At 39.5% G+C, this 20376-nt stretch overlaps 2 long non-coding RNA genes across 2 annotated transcripts in view; one reads left to right on the top strand and one right to left on the bottom strand.

Annotated features, from left to right (window-relative positions):
- The window catches only part of LOC120614891 (uncharacterized), an 87017-nt gene extending 75331 nt beyond the window's left edge, over positions 1 to 11686 (top strand). Inside the window, exon 4 of the long non-coding RNA XR_005656112.1 lies at positions 10016 to 11686. This is a non-coding gene — a long non-coding RNA (uncharacterized LOC120614891). The remainder of the gene's footprint in view (positions 1 to 10015) is intronic.
- Positions 1319 to 11686, bottom strand: LOC120614893 (uncharacterized). The gene is made up of 2 exons (XR_005656114.1): positions 11186 to 11686; positions 1319 to 3099 (listed from the first exon to the last, which is right to left on the bottom strand). It is a non-coding gene; the product is annotated as an uncharacterized LOC120614893 (long non-coding RNA).
- Positions 11687 to 20376: the final 8690 nt, after the last annotated feature.

Here is a 20376-nt window from a genome sequence, read left to right as displayed (position 1 = left end):
AATAGATCTAAAAGAGCTATGTGTATATTTAAAATAAATAAAGTAATAAGAAATAAAAATACTAATAAATGGAAGACTAAAAAACAGGCTGTTTTGCATTTGAAAAAAATAGCAACAAATAGAACTTTAAGAATGAAAACATAGTCATTGAAATGAAAAAGCTCAGTGGTTAGGTTAAAATCAAATTAGATACAGCAAAAGAGAGAATGAATAAGTTGGAAACATTATCCAGAATGCAACAAAAGGAGACAGAGAAAATGAAATAGAAATTAGAGATATTGAGGATAGAGTGAGTGGATCCAAACTGTATCTAGAACCTATAAGTGGCTAACCAAAGAACCTCAAAATATATAATGCAAAAATTGACATAATTACAAAGAAAAAGTGACAAATTCATGATCACACAGAGAGTTTTAAGATTTGTCTCTTAGAAACTGATCAATTGAGAAGGCCAATTCCAGGTTTTAAGACATTTAAACAATCTAATAAGCAAAAGGACAAATAGAGAAATACTAAAGAATGAATATTTTGTTGTGCCATAAAGTTAGAATTCAATAACAAAAATACAATTCGCTAAAGCCACACTTGGTAACTGAAAATACGCATCTTTATAATTCGTGATTTGATGAAGAAATTACAATGGGCAGTAGAAAATGTTTAGAATCATATAACGATGAAACCAGTACATACAGAAACCTTTATGACATTGCTAATGTGGTACTTGGTGGGAGATTTTAACTTTAAATCCATATATCGATAAACAAGGAATACTGAAAATAATTTGGAAAGCCGTTACAATCAAGAAGATAAAAGAGAAACAACAGAATAACCCCCAAGGGAAATAGAGTGGGAGGAGTAATAAGAGTAAGAGACGAAAGTAATGAAACAGAAAGCCAAGAAAAAGGAGATCCACCAAATTAGTTACCTTCAAAAGACATACATTAACCGAAAGATCAATCAGAGAGAGAGAGAGAAAGAGAACAAAAATTGACCTTACTAGGAATGAAAAGAAATGGACAGATTTGCATATGTTTTAAGCCATAAGAGAACATGATGCTGTACTGAATATTCTTATTATTCTATCCATGCTAGAATTGGGGGGAAGGGGCATTTGCCTAAATAAAACTACTGGGTCAAGGGGTATTATTGTGTTATTGTGTGTGTGTGTGTGTGTGTGTGTGTGTGTGTGTGTGTGTGTGTGTTCTACTTAAATATATTTTGCCAACTGGCTTTCAAAATTAAATAATTTACAGTCCTTTCAGGCAGGGTTATCTACAGGCTTGCCAACATTTTAGCATCCAACAGTTTGAGGGTAAGCTTTTTTTTTTTTTTTTTTTTATAACCACATGAAATGTGGTTAATTTGCACTTCCCTGGTTATTAGTTAAGTCGACAATATTTCCATGTATTTTTTCTGTGAATTGCCCTTTCGTATCTTCACTGACTTTTACCATTGTACCGTTTGCATTTTTCTTTTAGATTTGGAGAAGCTCATTATAAATTCTAGACATCATATACCAGTTAAATGCATAGCAAAATTTCTCCTGGTACGGGAGAAATATATTTGCAAGTCATTTTGTGAATATGTGCTTTCATTTCTGGAGAATGGATGGCAGAAGTGGGAAAGCTAGATCATAACGTAGAAATGCATTCAACTTTATAAGAAAACTGCCGAACCGTTCTCCAAAATAGTTGTATCATTTTACACTCCCACCAGCGATATATAAGTGTTCCGGTTGCTCCACACCATCTCGGTATTTGATTTTTACTGGCCTTTTTACTTTCATCATTATAGTGGATGTGAAGTGTTTTCTCTTGTGATTTTAATTTAAAATTTCCCAAGGACTAATAACATTTGCACACGGCTCATTGTAAATATTTTTAGTGTCTTTTCAAGTCTTCGACAATTTTAATGCATGTTCGTCTTTTAATTATTGATTGGAAGGACTTCCTCATATTCTTATGTTTTGGGTATTAACCCCTGGCCATTTCCCCTTGAAAATAATATTCAGTTGTTCTTGTACCATTTGCTAAAAAAGACCCGTCATTTACCTTTGAATTGACTTGATGTCTTGGCCAAAAAATCAGCTGACCGTGTATATGTGGGTATATCTCTGGACTGCTGTGGATACTATGTTTCATTGATCTTTTTGTCTCTCCTCATGTCAATAGCACTCTATCTTGATACTGGTGAGTCTTGAGACCAGGTTGTATGAGTCCTCTAACTTTTTCCTTAGTTTTCAATATTGTTTTGGCTCCTCGAAGTTCGTTATATTTCTATATAAATTTTAGAATAAGCTTGTCCATGGGATTTTGACTGGTATTACATTGAACTGTTAGATCAATTTGGGGAGAATAGACGTTTTTATATATTGGGCATAAAGCCTTTGACTTTGATGAACGCTTTTTGGTCCATCACAAACCCACCCTAGGTCTCAGCACTAGTTATTTTCTGCTTGTTCCATGTGTGAACCTTCTAGGTTCTTCACTTTGTCATCTAATTAAACCCAGGTTTGTACCAATACTATCTCTTGCTTTGATGCCTCTTACTTCTCTAATAACCAGTCCATAACTTATCTCCAAGTTTCATGGCTTGTCTCTTTCTTCCTGGGTGAGTGCTGCTCAGACTACCTCAGTGTTATGGCCTCTCTGTCTTGGGCAAAAGGTACTCTTATTTCCAGCTTCCATGAGACGCCTTGTACTGCTGGGAGCAGCCACCTTGCCAAGGCTCCAAACAGTTTAATGTGGTATACAAGCCCTTGCAAGGTCCAGCTCCTTCATACCTCTCTGAATTTGTCACTTAAACCCACTCTTATACTCCTGCTTCAGCCATAATGAGCCTCTTAGTTGTTCCTTGAGCACACATGCTCCCTCCCACATCTGGACCTTCACAGGTCCTTTACTGCCACCTGAAACAATATGTTCCCCTTCCCTTAGCTTAGGTACCTTTCCTGGTTCTTCAAGGCTGGTTTAGATGTTCCTCCTCTGAGCTCTCATAATAACAGTGCAGTTCCTCATGGCAGCACTTATCACACTGTACTCCTTGAAGGCAGGGACCAGGTTTTTCTCACTGTTGAATTTCCAGCATTTAGCATAGTGCCTGGGACATACAAAGCAAATGGATAAGTGAAAGAATAAATAGGAAGTGGAATTTTCAGTATGTCCATGGTGTATTCCTAGGAGATGGGAACCCTGACTCACAAAAGACCTCATGGTGGTTATGTCCTTGTGGTGAAGACATGACTCATTCTGCTCCCAGCACTTGTTAAAAACATCCCTTATCCAAATTCAGTTTATATACACCAATCAATCTTCTAATCTTAATGTACTTCCCAAGTAGATGTCTTAAACTGGAACAGAAATGCATTAGCTGGCTGATACATTCTTAGCCTATTGATAGATGGATTGCACACTGCAAATGAATATTTTGGCTCTCTACTTTTCAAAGCAATCTAATATAATTTTGGTTTACATGGATATAATCTCAGACCTCCTGCTGGGAACGAAAGAACTAAGTTTTTCTTCCTTTTTTTCATATATGTTTCCCAAGGAGGGCAGTTCTTATTTCTTATATTTTCCCCCACAGGGCCTAAAATAGTATAGAATACTTTAATGGCACTCAATGAACATAAGTTGAATTTAACACTTACCAAGGCTGGAAACAACTCGAAGGACATGTATTAGTTTGCGAGGGCTGCACTCACAGAATACGGCAAAATGGGTGGTTTATTAACAGAAATATACCGTCTCACAGTTCTGGAGACTAGATGCTTGAGATGTGGGCAGAGCTGGTTCTTCCTGAGAGCTGAGAGGGAGAATCTATTCCATGCTGCTCTCTCAGCTTCTGGTGGTTTTCTGTCAGTCTTTGGAGTTCTTTGGCTTATGTGCGCATCACTCTAATCTCTGCCTTCATCTTTCGAGTGGTGTTCTCCTTGAGCCTATCTCTGTGCCCAAATTTCCCCTTTTTATAAGGACGTCAGTCATATTGGATCAGTGGCCGACTCTACTCCAGTATGACTTTATCTAACTACACCGGCAATAACCCTATTTCTAAATAGTCACATACTGAGGCACTGGGAGTTAGAATTTTAATACTACGTTAATTTGGGGGCATCTACCATTTGTAGACTATGAGGTTTTTCGCATCTCAAACACTCTGAACCTCAATTTTACTCATTCATTCATTTAACCAATCTTTACTAAGCTCTATTTTTTTTTAAACCAAGTGCTGTCTAAGATACTAGAGCTATAACATGGAACGAAACAGACACAATCCCCACCTTTATAAAGCATGTACTCCAGCAGGGAGTAAAGAAAATTAAACAAGCATTAACAAGAAACTGAGATAAGCGCCATGAGGTGGGAAGCACAGAATTAAACAAGATCTTAGGACAGAATTATCTCACCTTGTTTGGGGACTGTAGTGGAGACTCGTGAAGAGTTCCCCTGAGAAGTGGCATTTAAAGTAAACCCTTAAGGATATAATACAGTTAGTCAGGTGAGGAGAATGTAGAACCAAGCTTATGGGATGATCAGGAAGGCTAAATTGGACAAAATAATTTAGATAAATAATATTCTCTTACTCCCATTTACTCCTATGGATTCAACTCTTTTAGTCATTTATGGAGCTGCTCACTGTTCGCCAGGCTCCATATACTATCTGGCTTCCCATCTCTTATCTAATTTTTTTAAATGACAGTCTCATGAAGATAACTCTTAAAAGTGCTATCATCTTTTTAAAAGTGATGCTGAGAACTATCTCATTTTGGACTAACTTATGCAAAGTGCAATGGGAAAACACAAAGGGGATGAAGATCTTTTCTAATAGTATACTGTGAAATTATAAGCCATTATTATCACCATTACTTTATTACATACTTATGTCTGGACACAATGAATAATGTATCCTGCAGTTTCATTAATATTCTAGATGCTAAACTTGAGCAAATGGATTTGTGGTCCATTTGCTCAAATTTACCAAATATTTCCCCTTTTTTTTTTCTTATAAGAATTCTGTCAACTTAGGTCTCCTTCCTATTATTATTAACTTCTACAATTGAGTTTTAGAAACTAAATGTACAGATTTTCATGTGACCCTACAAACATTTTCTTAGTTGATTTGGACCCTTTGTTCTAGTCTGTCAGGAAAATCATGAGTCCTACTTTTGTATTCATATTAGCTTTTTCCCACTAGATCTGCTAAGCTTCCCTTTTGCGACTTCCTTTCTGAGATTCTACTAATAAGATAATAACCCTATTTTATTTCCTTTGCTTCTGCTGACTCCAGGTTCAGGAAACAAGAGCCACTGTCAGTTTCTACCTGTCTCAAGTCCCGAGAAGATATAGCTTGAAGCAAGATTCAATAACCTTCTTTCATCCCTTCTCATCGATGGGGTTTATTATTAATCTTGCTCTCAGATTCTGGAGTTTGGTGACCCAGTCTTGACTTTTGAGTCTTTCCTTCTACCCTCGATGATGAGGGCATCTTGAAGATGACCTGCTGACCCACTCCTGTCATAGCGCATCCCGTTCTATGTCCTGACTTCTCTATTCCCCCCATCATCCCTATCCTTATACTGAGAGTACACCCTCTCCCCAGAACAGTCAATGGTTTGCAGGTAGTTTGACAATTTCAGAGATAAAACCAAGGAAATGATTATGTCCACATACTTGAAATTAATTAAAATTAATTATGCTTCCTATAGACATCTCATTGTTTCTTAAAATCATTACTTTCTTAAAAAGTTTTATGCAGACCATGTGACCATTCTTATAAAAGTTTACATCATTAGTGTGATTGTTTTCGTTTATTCAATTTTCATTTTTCGGTGTTACTCTACTATGTTTATTTGTCCCAAAATGTTCTTTTAAAAATGTACCATTGACTTAAAGTAGTTCTTTGAATCATAAAAGTAATGAAAATAGTAATGATATTATAAATATAAATTGTGGCAAGGTCTCCGTACAATAAAGAGTGAAAAGAAAATCTTTAGCCAAAAATGAAAACTGTAAATAGATGTAAAAACAAAATGTAAAAGATAATAAGCATCCGAAAATGTGTTTTATTGAATTTGCAATCTATTAGCTTCTGCTGCCCAGGGAACTGTCAGTTTTGAATCCTTATAAATACTGGCAGATAGACATAGAAATGCATGATTTTCAAATAAAATAGTGACCTCTTTAGTAATCCAGTCAAGTTTTTTCCACCAAGTCTGGTACCAAATAATGGTTGATAGTATGATAAAAGTGAATTTTTTGTCCAAATGTAGAAAAGAGTTCAAATAATATCCAGAGATATTATTCAAAATATGTTCAAATCACACCATTGCTGAAAAGCCTGTTGAACTAGTCAGTAAGTTAATGAAAAATTTGCAAAATTCCTCGATCAAATAACACTTCTGGATATTATATACTATTACATACTATAGTAAAAAAAAAATGGGAAGAGAAATTACTAGGTGTGAATTTCTAGCCTATGTTTTGCTTCACATGTAGATCAGACCACTGCTATGCAGAGTACGAATCAATTCCTTCAATGTGTGTAATGTATATGTGACGGAGAAGTGTTCAACAGATTTTGTCACTGAAAGCTTTTGCCATAATAAGACTTTTTTCATTTAAATTAAAATGATTCTGTGAGCCATGAGGAGGACTATATAAATGCACTGGGATTCATACCAGCAATGCACACAGATTTTCTTGAATATTTCATTCATGGAGACTAATCAGTAGCCAACAATATGCCTCTCAGTCTTGATCAAAGGTTGAAAAAAAAACTGTGGAAATGTTTACTGTGACTGAATCATAGCCAGTATATGTACATCTTTTCAGTGTGATATTTCGAGAAGTGGTCAACGAATACAAAACTCTATTTTTTCCACACTGACACATAGTGATCGTAAAAAACAAAACATTCTTTTTTTCTTTTTTTTGAAGTTAGGGATAAAAAGAAAACATTTCTTCATGACTTGATTACTTCATTTACTTAGAATAGACTGATATATTTCAAAATTGGAGTCAGTCTCTTGAATAAATTGAATCTGTCATTTCAGAGCTAAAGGATTATAATTTTTAATGTTCTGGACAAGATTTTAGAATTTCTTAAGACCAAACTGTGAAGAAATTCTTCAATCACTTGGCTAATAATTCTCTTCCATTGTCCGTGAAATAAACTGATGATCTATTATTGATGATGTTTGAAAAATCACATCCAAATGCTGCTGCAGACCATGTAGAAATATTTTCTAGAGACATATTCAACCAAAGAATGAATTGGTATTCATCTTTCAAGTTGAAAGATTTGTTGAAAGTTAAAACTTTGCATGTGATGTGTTTATGTCTACTGGGACATGAAAAGCAATCTTTAGTGAAAAATATATTCTTTCTGAGTCAATGTTTTATCTGAAGATCCAGAATTATCTAGACAGTCTTACAATTATGAATTAGAATCTTCCAATACAGAAGGAGTAAAGAGTAAGGAAAAATACCAATTGTGGAACCTGGACATGTTTCAAGTATTCATTATCAAGTTGGAGATAGATAACCTAAAATTAGTGCAATAAATGCCCAGGAAGTGGCCTGCAAATGCTGAGAAATTGAGAAATACTATGCTAGAAATTCTGACTAGGTTTCTGTGTCTTTAGAAAGCCCCTGGAACCTGATCACAGACTACTACTGACTAGATTAATGTCAATCCTCATTCTTGTCATTTCTTTTTTCCCCAGGTTGGAACCTCGTCATTGATTTTTGACCCATGACTCAATCTGATTGCTTACTGTTTTTCGCTACCTGGCCCCTTGATACCCTGCAGCACCCACCATATTGAATAATTTAAGACCAACTGCTATGGCTTTGGCATTGAGATAGACTGCTGTGTTCCCTTGAATGTGGACTGCTTATGTGCTCCTTCTGGAGCTCATTGTTAAGAAAGGCATGCTTCTTCCTTATTCCTGATGGGAACTTCCATGTGGAGTTAGCTCCACTAGTGAAGCATACCTGGCTTTAGGTGTCCTCGTTTATCAGATTTGTGATTTGTGAAGGAGAAATTGGGCATGAGTAACCCAGTGCCTTCCTCCCCTGTTTCCTCTTGGGACCAAACAAGGAACAGAGGCTGCTCTCACATGGACAGCGTGGCCAATGTCCAACACTTCTGTGACAAGGTGGATCAATCTATCGAGTCCTAGGGTCCAGTGTTAGGGATTCATCTGGCCTGCAGATGTGTCACAATTACTAGTACCAACTTTTTTTTTCAGTTATAAAAGTGGCATTTTGATTCTCCCTTTGCCTATTATTTTCATATCTCTCACCCAACTCAAAACGTTGGAAAAGGGTGTTCTATTACTTAGCTTTGTTCAAATTCAATGCCAAATGGCCCACCTTGGTTAGAGGAACCTGCATGGTCTTTCGGTTTACTCCTTCTCCTCGCCAACTGGGAAAGAATATGACCTCGAAGAAGCTCTAGCTATGGAATGACTCACAATTAACCATCAGTCTCTGTGGCAACTTAACCAGTTATGAAAGCATTTAACAGCTACCAGCCAGTCCATATTTCTCCATCTTGTCCATAAGCCACTTCAAAGTAAATGCATCCCTATGTTCTACCGGAGTGGCAAAAATATCGAAAAAGAAAGTGAGGCCACTTTGTTCCGCATTTTTGTTAGTTTTTATTAATGCTACCAGCTAAAACTTATATGCTTTTACGACTTTTGTGTCTGGCACATAATGCATACTCGATAAGTGTTTTCACAAATGAATGAATTAATCAAATAAACCTCTGCTAATTCCTAATAATGATCTTTTAAAGTTATGACTGTTTACAAACCATTTCTTAAATGATAATTCCTTATTTTTTTTTTCTCAGTCCAGTTTCAAACTCATTAATATATATTTCTGGAATCCCTTCTTTTTACCTCATTGGAAGCGGAACAATGTTTATGTTCCCCCAGGCTTCCAGCCTAACTCTCCTTATCCATCATTTCTTAAAGAGCAGAGACATCAACTCCATCAACATGGACACATTTTATTAATACATTCTGTGCCCTAAGATGTAATTATCCTCGTCCTGAGAATTTAAATACATTTAGAGAATATTAAATGCTCTGTTATCATTATCTTTTATCTTCAGGGAAGTCTCCTCTTAAGACAGCTTTTCTACCATTTATTGTTAGAAATTATTCCCCATGGCAGTAAAGCAAAGTAGGAATTGAGTCATTTACTTTTCTCTTTCATGTGTTAACATTCTCATTTCTGCACAAAAAGTGAGTCTGTGCCTTTCTTCGTTTCATTTGTAGTATTATTTACAACTTTTCCAGTCCCTACTCTCCTGGCAGTATTCTTTTGGGTTCAGTAATTGTTTCTTTTGTTTGTTTGTTGTTTGACTTTGATTCCCTTCTGTATTTTGTACATATGCTTCTATTAAAAAAAAACAAAAAACAAAAACAGAGGCTAAGGGAAACTTTTTGAGGCCTTTCTCTTCCTCTGAGAGCCCACTGCCAGATTTAGGGTTTGTGTAAGGTCATCATCCTCCTTGACCACAGTTGATTGGACAAGGGATGGACACCTGGGAAATCAGACTCTTTCCCCCCAAGGAGGTGAGCTCCTGATGGCTTTTCGGGTTCTAGAAAGTCATGGCAGGATATGTTTTTGAAATTTCAATTTGTACTCTCTGTTCCTTGCTGTTCCCATTAGGAGGTGGTAGCTAGACAACTGGTCACACCTGGACTCTCAGTGTTACAGGGCAGAAAGTAAGAGCTGCTGAAAGACATCACAGAGAAGCAATGCAGGGCTGTGGGTATGAGCAGCAGTTCTCGGGCCAGGCCGTCTGGCTTGGAAGAATGTTCTGTGACTTCTTGGCTGTGAGAACCTAGGCAAGTGGCTTAAATCACCCTGTTGCGAAATAGGGATAGTGCTGCTTATGTCACAGCGTTGTGACAGTTAACTAAAAATGTAAAGTCCTTAGAACAGTTCCATCATGTCTGAAAATAAGTAATAAGTGCAAGTTATTTCTATTATCTTAGGTTTTTTTCAAAGCCCCAAGTGAAGAGCAGTTCTATACGTCCCCGAGGAACAGGAGAAAGAGGGGACCTCTGAGGACATGGGAGTGTGTCGAGAGGAAGCAGAACAACCAGGTCAAGAGTACAGATCAGAATGGCCTGAAGAACAGCAGCTCATGCAAAGCCCTGAAGCAGTGTCTGAAGACGGGCCAAACCTCAAGGGAAGAGGGAAGGGCGCCCCATGAGTCTGAGCAAGCGGGACCCTGCTACCAACCTTCACCAGAGGTCCCCATGCCCAGAGCATGGCGGGGATGACAGACTGCTAGCTGCTTCCCAATTTCTACCGTTTCTTTCTTGTTTAGTAAAAGAATGCCAAATTTTAGCTGGCCACCTATGTAAAAGTGGCTGGATTTTTTATTTTTATTTTTATTTTTTTTTGACAAAATAGCAATGGCTAGACTTCTATCTTACTCTAGCCATTGCTATTTTGTTTTTAATTTTTCTATGTAGACAGATTGACTCCTATCTGGTACAGCAAAAAAGTAGCAGAGCTTCCAGACCTCAAGTACAGACTAGGAAAACAGGAAAAATGGAACAATGGGTGAAAACTCTGAGGACTGCTGGCCAGAGACTGGATGGCCTCCTGTCCTCCCTGGTGCCCCTTGGACTAAGATGGGCAAGAACATCTCCCAAATAACCAAGTTTTTGTAATGTTTCGACTTGGCAAAATGGGAGAATGGAAACCTGACATAAGTTGATGTGATATTTTTTGTATGTCTGAGTTTGGTTTTTGAGATTCACAAACACTTGAAGAGGCTTAGCTGCCCTTGAGTTTTGTGATTTATCTCAGAATCCTTTTAATATGCTCCTCTTTATTTGATGTTTTAAAAAGTTAAATTGAAGTGAATTTGTTACTTGTACTCAAATAGACCCTCGCTAAGACAGACCCTACCTGGGCGGCCACATTATTAAGCTGTCTCTTTCATCTCTGGCTATGAATATTTTAAATTATATTGTTAGATTTTGTTTTTAGGGTCCTTCTGTCTTAGGTGGTTTGCTTTTTTGAAGAGTCAGTTCTTGGAATCCTGTCCATTTTTTTTTTTTTTTTGCCTCCTATTTGACATCTGCATTATCAAAGTTTAGACCCCAGGGTGGGGGCTTTCTCCCTTCACCCCCTGCTGATTCCATGCTGACCTGTTTCTGTCATTTTATTGTCATTCCAAGACAAGCAGACAGTGGTTCCTTATTGATCTCAGTCAAGTCCAGAATGGCCAGTTCTCACAGCTTCCTCTACCAGTTGAGCAAGGAACTGTCAGCAAGGCAAACCAAAAATTGATCAGAATTGTAATTCTTCCAGCAAAACTAAACTACCTAAAGATGTGTGGCTCTTAGAATCTTTTTAATGTAGTTTTTACACATCTGGAAGACATTAGAAGAGATTCTTAGGCTTGGTGTGGATAACACCTTATGGGCCCTGCCTTTGTTATTGAAACCATTCACGGATCACAGCGGTTCTTTGAAATTGGTTGACTGTTAAAGCAAACCGAAGCCAAACACTGGAGGGAGTTAGCTGGAAAGAGCACAGAAAGAAATGGGCACTGGGAGTGTGAAACTTAACCCCCCTGCTTTGCTGCTAATTCAGTCTACAATCCCGCACAGTCCACTCTTAACTTCCTGGGTTTTACTCTTTCCATGTAGAAAATGAGGATAATTATCTCTCTTCTGGATAGCTCGTAACAGTGTCTGGTACTGTGCTTGGCAACATAATTAAGTCCTATTTGAGTACGTGGTATCGTCACAATGTTAATGTGCCCCAAATCCCTGCCTCTCATTCCTGTGTTATTTTTCCAGCCATGCAAATGGAAGCAGAAGAAAGGAAACCAGCACCAACTATGAACTAAGATAAGTACTATACTAAGGATATTTCATGTGCATTTACCACTAGCCCAGTGTAGTATATATTAACATATTTCTGTGTTCATTTTGCAGACAAAGTTCTGGGAATTTAAACAATTACTTGCTCAAATTCTCATAGTTAATAACTCAGAGGCAAAATTGAAGTTCCAGGCTTACTCCAAAGCGGGTGTATGTTTGTCTCTACCGTACACACGGAGGCCTTGGGAAAGAGAGTGAGGGAATGAATATCTTATTTTTTAAGGCATATATTTGTTCTTAATTTTTTTCTTCAGAAATTGCAGTATCTTAATGGCATGACGTGAATTTATGGAAATGGAACTCCAGAGAATTTACACCTGTTGAGACTATAAACTCAATTTATAATAGCTAATCATTTTACTGTCACCCAGGAACCCCGTGAGGTCCTAAGTCCATGTCACAACTCTGCTCAAAGCCCTCCAATGGTTTCTCATCCCACTCTGAGGCTGAAAATGGCCAACCAGGCCCTATGTATCCTGTCCCCTCTCACACTTACTTTTCAGTCCTCATTGCTTATCATCCTTCCACAGCTCATTCTGCTCTAGCCATCCTTGCCTTCTTGCTAACCCTCTAGGCTGCCACGGATTCTCCTGCCTCAGGGCCTTTGCATCAGCTGTTTTCTTCTACCTGGACTATTCTTTCTCAGATGTTTCGCTCTCTTACTTCCTTTAAGTCTCAACTTATCAATGAGGCCTTCTCTGACCATCCTTTAACATTATAAGTACCCTCTCTTCTCACTGCCTTTCTGCCATGAGGAGGAAACGGACACCCCTAGGAGATAACAACCTTCCCCATGGGACACAGGAAGCCTTACACAGCCCTCAGCGGCAGACACAGGAAACGCTTTAGAAATCAATTCCTCCATTTTACAGATGAAAAAAGGAAGATTCAGAGAGGGAAACTGACTTGCTCAAGAATGAGAAGCTGTGCAGAGATGGGCCTGGGAAGAGAATCCAAGTCAATTCATTTGTTTATTCATATAACAAATATCTATTTAGGACCCATGACAAATTAGGATCTTGAGTTACCTTGGTAAATAAAAAGAGTTTCAGTTCTTACCTACCTCCAGAGCCCAAAGCCTTATCAGAGAGGTAGCCAGTGAACAAATCATGACCTAAACAAGTGTGAAATTCAACTGTGACAGGTGTCACAAAGCAGGAGTACTTGGTACTATGAGAACATAGTTTGGGGGGCTTGGTTTGGACAGAGAGGTTAATGCACACTTTCTAGATGTAATGATGCTAAAGACGAGAACTTAAGACTGACTGACAAGTAGCTGGATGAAGGAGCAAACGGCATTGTAGGCAGTGGGGTAGAGGGTGGTGTGAGGTGAGGTTAGAAACGGTGGTAGAGGATAGAGTCTGCTCACCTTATAAGCCGTGATAAGAAATGTTATCTTTATCCTAAGAAATGCTGAAAGGTTTATCTGATTCCTATTTCCATTCCATACCTTTAATCGCACTGACAAATAATGTTAAGGATAAATAATAGAGGAGGCAGATTCAATTTCTATTTATATCCATGAACCATCCAAAGGGCAAAAAATAAACTTGGAAAAACAGTCCTTCTGTCTCTTGCTACATCATACTTTCCTAGCCTTCTCTTTCTCTGCGAGCCTGATTGTGTGTGTACTACACACACACACACACACACACACACACACACTCTTACATGCACTTCTTCATTTTAGCAAACAATGTCTTGACATTCCCAGTACAGGAATAACAGAGTTTATTTTGATTAATCTCATTTAATTCCAATTAGTTTATTCATGTGGGTCATTGGATCTGCAATTACTTGCTGTCAGGGTGCTGAAAATAATGCTCATCCTGACTTCTCCAAATGATGATAATTCAACCGAGAGGTCTCTCGTGGTGTCATGTAGTTCTCCTCTCTGGTTCCAAAACATAGAGAACACCCAGGAGCACCATTATTAGCTGCTTTGGAAGGTACACAATGCAACCTGTTAGCCTGGTTGAAGGTTGCTCTCCGAATGGAGCCATGTGTTTCCGATATCTGGGGATTTGTTGACACTGGAGAGACTGCCCCACCAATGACTAGCCTTCCGTATGCAAATCAGTCAGTTCGAAGCTCATACATGCTACCACCTCCTTTATCAAGATCTTACGTTCTGGGCCACTCTCTTGCTCCAATCATCCAAGAAAACTAGAGACAGCTTCTACCCCAGAGCCCTCTGAATTTATTCCAACTGCTCAGCCCACTTCATCCATGCCTTCCCAGGGAAACCATAATAAAAGCTCTTGCCTGTTTTCCCCCCACTCTCTCTGCCTCTTGACCACCCTGGTGCTTCCTCATGTGTCTGCAGAGTGCGATATGCCCCTTGCTCTTGGGAACTGTAACGAATTATCTTTTCGGTGACTATCATCTTCTGATCTTTTGGCCTCGTCATCTCTGAATCATAATAAAACCTACATTTTAAAACATCTTTCCCAGCCTCTGTTCTTCTATTCCCTTCTGAGAAGTCTCACGTGCAATCCCTCGGGGTGTGTGCTAGTTTGGGAGCCTGGTTGACCCCTTACCGGCTACAGGATTGCCACGCCTTTGCTTCCCCTCCTTGACTCTTAACTCACCAAAGCACAGGAATGAGGATCCCAGCATTGATCTCACAGGGTCGGCTGAGGATTAAATGAGATAGTGCAGGTCATCCATCTAGCACAGCACCTAATGCACATGGTGGTTGCTTAATACACATTAGTTCCTTCCTTCCTTCGGTCATCTGAGAGCCTCCCTTGCTGTCTGCTTTCTGCCTGCCAGTTTCATTGTTCAGTCAACCAGGAATCTTGAAAAAAATCCATGGATGATTTGTTGTAAGCTTTTCAACCTTTGCTTCCTTTGTTTGTTAACCTCCAGCCAACCAGAGCCTTTTATTTTCCCCTTCATAAGCCCCCTGAAGACTCTGACAGTCTCTGAGTGTGTTTTGATGAACTGCTTGGACCCAGCACTCACTCTAGCTGCTCTCTTGCCAAATGCGCCCGAGAGCACAGAACTTGGAGTCAGGCCCGAATGACCTGGGGGCACATTGCAGCCACTCTAAGCTTTCACTCCACTCCCTCATGTATAAAATCAGGATAAAAAATGTACATGCTGCCTGTATCTCGTGGCTATTTTGTGAGGCAGATGGGACAATGTATATGAGAAGTGTAAAGTGTAAGGTAATATAACACTTGGAGAGACTACAATTAAACATACAAGAGGCACTTGGGGCTGGCCCTCTGTTTTGCCTCCTCTGTGCATCTTATAGTTTCCAGTATCCCTATGTCCTGCCCTCTACTGTCCCAGGCCTCCCACTTCCCAACCCTTCCCTTCTCCCTCTCATCCCTAGCCTCCTGGTGCCTCTCAGGATCTCGCCCGTCCGTTCTGCTTTCTCTAAAGGATTCACAGGGAAAATATCTCTAAAAGCGGTGGAGAAAACCACAGGGAAGATAAAAGGAAACGGAAAGACCAACTGTGTGTGTGTGTGTACACTTATAATATCCCAGGCACTATCTCATGTAAACTTCTTAGCCCTGGAAGGTAGGGACCCTTTGTGTTATCACTTAACAAACCAGGAAGCGGAGGCTCAGAGAGGTGCAGTATCTTGCTAGGAAGTGGCCCATCCTAGATTAAAAATAAGGACTTTCTTGAGTTTGAGCTCTTGACTACTATGATATCTTGCTCACAAGGCCATAAATATTTATTGTGCTGAGCACAATGCTAGGCACTGGGGATATAGTTTATTCCTAAAAGAAAACAACTTCCAAAGGCCACCCTCAGGGTATGTTATAAAAATGACCCCATGCAGCCAATCACAGGAAGAAAACACCTTTGGAGCCAGTACTGTTCCTAGTGTTCATTTCTTTCTCATTCCTGACTTGGATGGTTTCTGTGTTCATCTTCTGCATGAAAACAGTGAGCTTCTGCTCTGTGTCCTCTTTCAATGCCCATGGTGCTGAAGCTAGCACGCACAAAAAGTTCTCATGGACTATTTGTTGCATTTAGTTAAAGAAAAAAAGAACATGCCCGCCCCATCCTAGGAAGAGAATGATCACAAGGGAACAAGAGAAAGGGTGGTGGAGGAAAAGCTGGGGAGTCAAGATGTCTGTCATAGAATGAAGAGATTTCTCCTTTCAGAAATGTTAGTGCTTTCAAAATGAAATGTTAGTGTCCAATGCATGTTGATACCACACCTGACATCGAGCAAGCCTGGTATTACTCAAAGTAGTTTACAGTGAGCATGTACTGAGGGTCCCTTTGTGTTAGACAGTGTGCCAGTGACGGGACACGGTCGTTACTCTTTCTTTCAAGGGGTGCCCAGTCTAGCCTGGAGTGGGGTGTGGATCGGGGGTCGTGGGCACGGCACCACTTGGCTCGTGGCAGGTAGAAGAATCCTAAGGTGGACCTGGAGATTCCTGCCTCTTGGTGTGTATATCCTGTATAACCCTCACCCCTTGACTGTGGGCAGGACCTGGGAATATGATGAGACGTCACTCCCATGACTGTGTTAAGTTATATAAGACTCTATCTCAGTAGGATGGAGGGAGAGGTTCCCTTGCTGGCTTTGAAGAAGTGAACTTCCATGTTGTAGAGAGGGCCAGGAGCTAGAGAATGGCAGCTGTCCTCTAGGAGCTGAGAATGGCCCTGAGCCTACAACCAGCACGAGAGCACGGCTCTCAGTCCTATAAGCACAATGTAATCTGATTCTTCCAACAAACAGTGAAGAAAATCCTGAGCTCCAGATGAAAACCGCAGCATAGCTGATCCCTTGACTGTAGCCTGGTGAGATTCCGATGAGAGGACTCGACTATCTCATACCTGGACTCCTTACTCACCCACACTGAGATAATAAATGAGTGTTGTTTTAAGCCACTTAGTTTGTGATAGTTTGTTACAGTACAATAGAAAACTGATACACCCCTCTAAAGATATTAAATGCACAATGAGGGGGCTGTTATAATCGTATGACATTTTATCCTGCGAGGGAAGCAGTAGAGCAAAGTGGTTAAGAAGGTGAACTCTGGGGCCAACCTGATTGGGTTTCAATCCTGCTTGGCAACTTAGTGTGTAACTTTAGGAAAATTACTTAACCTCTCTGTGCCCCCATTTGCCCCTTTGTTGAGTCTAGTAATAGTACTTACTACTCAAACCAATTTGCTATTGAACTTACGATAAATATAAAACACTTAGAACTGCAGTTGATGCATAGCAAGTACTACCAAAGTGCCTCATAACATTATTATCAAATCAAAACAAAACAGGAATTGTGTTCAGAATTATGGAAGATCAATGGCCTCATATTATATAGAAACTGAGCTCCAGAGAGATGAAGGGTCTTGTTCAAGGCCAGAGGGATAGTTCTAAATTCACGAACTATATTTTGTCCTGAAGATAAAGGCTCTTGAAGTCTACAGGATAAAAGTCATACTATCACCCATTCATGGGAAAAACAGGCCTAATCAGGGTCCAGAAAAACGGGGAACTATTAGGCCTTTCCATGCTGGTGGGCCACTTAAATCAGGTTTATCAAAAATCCCCTGACCTTTGATGTCTCCTCGTAGTAATCTTCCAGCCCTCCCTCAACTCTGCTTCTTGTCTATAAATTTCCTGGAGTGCTCTGTATAATTTATATGATCTTAATATTCATGTGGAAGGGAACCAAGTTGCCCAGTTCTACCTAAGTATCAAATAATCTTTGGGGAGGGTGGACTATTAACTAGCTATTGTGGGTCCATACATAATGAAGTCAGAGAGAAGAATTCTTACATTGTTATCTTTTTTTTCTTGGCTGATCTGGGAAACTAAAAAGCTTCACATTTATATCCACATCTAATGTATGTCCATCCTAATCTACGAAGCAATTCATTTAGTGAATATATCTTAAAATTTGCTATAAAACTTTTAAGCAGATAGAAAATGATGCCTTTCATTGTCTGACGATATGGCAACTAAGTGGGGTTAGTGATATGTCTTATGATACCATGTACTGCTGTAGGGTCAGACTGTCTCACCAATGCCTGTGCATACACATCGATGGTAAACCTTCTGAGTCCTGGCTTCTTTACCACTATCTGCCACAAAATTTTTGTTATGTAATATGCTTTGTAATATTAATATGAAGTCACATATACATACATATCTAGTCTGAATTGGCCTGTGTCTGTCTACCTATTTCTTATTCACAACAGTCGACTAGCAAAACAACTGTTTACTCTTCAAAAGTGTCATCACAGAGATGTTCAATAAATATTTGTGGAATGCAGAAATAATGAGTGCAAATTATTCTGATACCACTTTGGGCCTTTCTTCCTTCGGAATCACAGAAGCATAACTTACCTAGGAATCTGTTGAAGAGTTTTGCGCCGAGTGAGCTCTATCAATCATTTCATGACATCATCCTAGCCGCACTGATCAGATGGTCTTGGTATCACCCCCTTGGGAACATTTTCCCAGAACTTCATTCCAGAAGATATTATCTCTCAAGATTTTCTGAACGTGTTGGAACAAACCAATGACCAATTCCATCCAAGATTCACAATCAGAAACCCTCCATTTTTGTGGCGCCCCATTATCTCCTTTCAGATATCACCAATCATTACTTGAAATTAGAAGGCACGTACTAAGAACATTTTCGTTACGTGAACAAAAACCATGGAATCTCTCTGACGTTAGAGTCTACGGGTCTGAAACGTCTTAGAATGCATTTAGCAGATACCCGACACTTCATAAACTTCAATGGCATTAAATTGGAAAATCACCCTTTAGGATTAAAAAGGGAAAAAAGCATTAACTATGAACTACATGAAGATATGATCGCACAAGCTGATTTCAGTATCGTATGAGGAGAGAGCAGCACAAAGTAGAAAGATAGGTGTTTTTGAAGTCAGCCAGATTTTTGCCAACAACCATAGAAATCTTGCTGCAGTAAATGGTAGTTCTTATTATCTTCAAGTGTGCAAAAGCTGTGTCGGACAGGATTTTAATCACGTTTCTTCTACAAACACAGAGCCCCCTAAAGGCCTGGTGACCACAAATGAAGCCTTAACTCAAAAACAGTAGAGTCTTTGAAAGGAACAGAATTAAAGTAGGGTCTGTTCTTTCATGATGGGGTACAAAGAAGCTATTAGTCAACTCTGCAAATATGTGCTCTGTAACTCAGCTCTACATATTCAGAGGGATCACTTGAAAGCAGCATGTTGCGTGGAGGTCCGAGGGGGAGCTTAAAAGGTGGTTGGTGTCTCTACCTGTGCCATGTCATCTAGGAAATCATCCAGGAGAAGCGTTCAGGGAATCCGCCCTCCTACAGTTGACTCAGCTGTCTAAATATGGTTATAGATTTCTCAGGTCTATTTCAAATGAATTTCCAGAAAGTCCACAAGCAGAGCAGGAATTAGAGCATCTAGGAAAGGTTGCTATCTAGGCTGTGTATGCTATAGGATGGATGCCGAAGGAAGGCCAGACATCTAATAATCTTGCTATATAGGTTGAAATCCTCCTGTCTGCCAATATTTAATATCTATTTATTTTTTAGTAGGGAAGGGAGCAGCATTGCAGGCTATGTTGCTTTGGAGTCAGACAAGTAGGTCTGGGTTTAAATTCTGGTTCTGCCATGTATTAACTATGTGAATTTGGGGAAGTTCCTTAACTTTCCAGAGCTCACTCAGTTTCCTCATCTGTAAATAATAATCCCCACTTTGCTGTTCTGCTGCAAGGATTCAATGAGTTAATCCATACAAAAGGTCCTTCCACACAGTGGTTACTCAATAAATCTTAGCTCTGCCAGACACTGAATATGATAAGGGCTAAATAAGAAAATCCTTTTCTTCCTCCCAGCTGAAAACCAAGATGGTATTAGCTTATCTAAGCATGAAAACATCAGTGTGACCCATTTACAAGCTTGTTCTACCCTAAGGAACTGATATGGAGGGATCAACATCCACAGCAATTGCCTCTGCCCAAATGGTGTAAGCTCCCCACAGATGAGCTGCGGCTGGCAATGAGCTGCTGCTCTCAATGTAAGTTCTGGGGAATTAGGCTGTTGCCTCAGCCTCCATGTTGAACTTGGGTGTCAGTCAACATCTGTGCTCTAGCCGTGAGCTGGACTTCACAGTGTCGGACATCTGTTTGTGGGGGAAATAGGATTGTCTCCTACTGGCGTGAAATGTCAGTTTCGGACTTTTATAAATTCAGTGTACATAAAGCTACATGGTCCCCCAATTTACATTTATTGTCTCAAAGTAATTAGCACCTTCTTTCATTCTCGGAGGTGACCCAGTTTGGGAGATAAATCATATGGTCACTACTATACCCTTAGAACTGCAAGTGAAAGCAAGGAGGCCGGGCATGATTCAGGTGCCATGAAAAGTTAAAAAAAATAAAAGCTTTTAAGAAATTAAAAATTGATTTTTAACATTGAGGAATCAGTGGTGCCCAGCACATTTTCACTTGGCTCAAGT

The sequence above is a fragment of the Pteropus medius genome, unplaced genomic scaffold, assembly GCF_902729225.1.
Source record: "Pteropus medius unplaced genomic scaffold, Ma_sr-lr_union100, whole genome shotgun sequence".
NCBI classification, from domain to species: Eukaryota; Metazoa; Chordata; class Mammalia; order Chiroptera; family Pteropodidae; genus Pteropus; species Pteropus medius.
The sequence above is the reverse complement of the archived record's forward strand: the minus strand, read 5'-3'. Positions and strand labels throughout refer to the sequence as shown.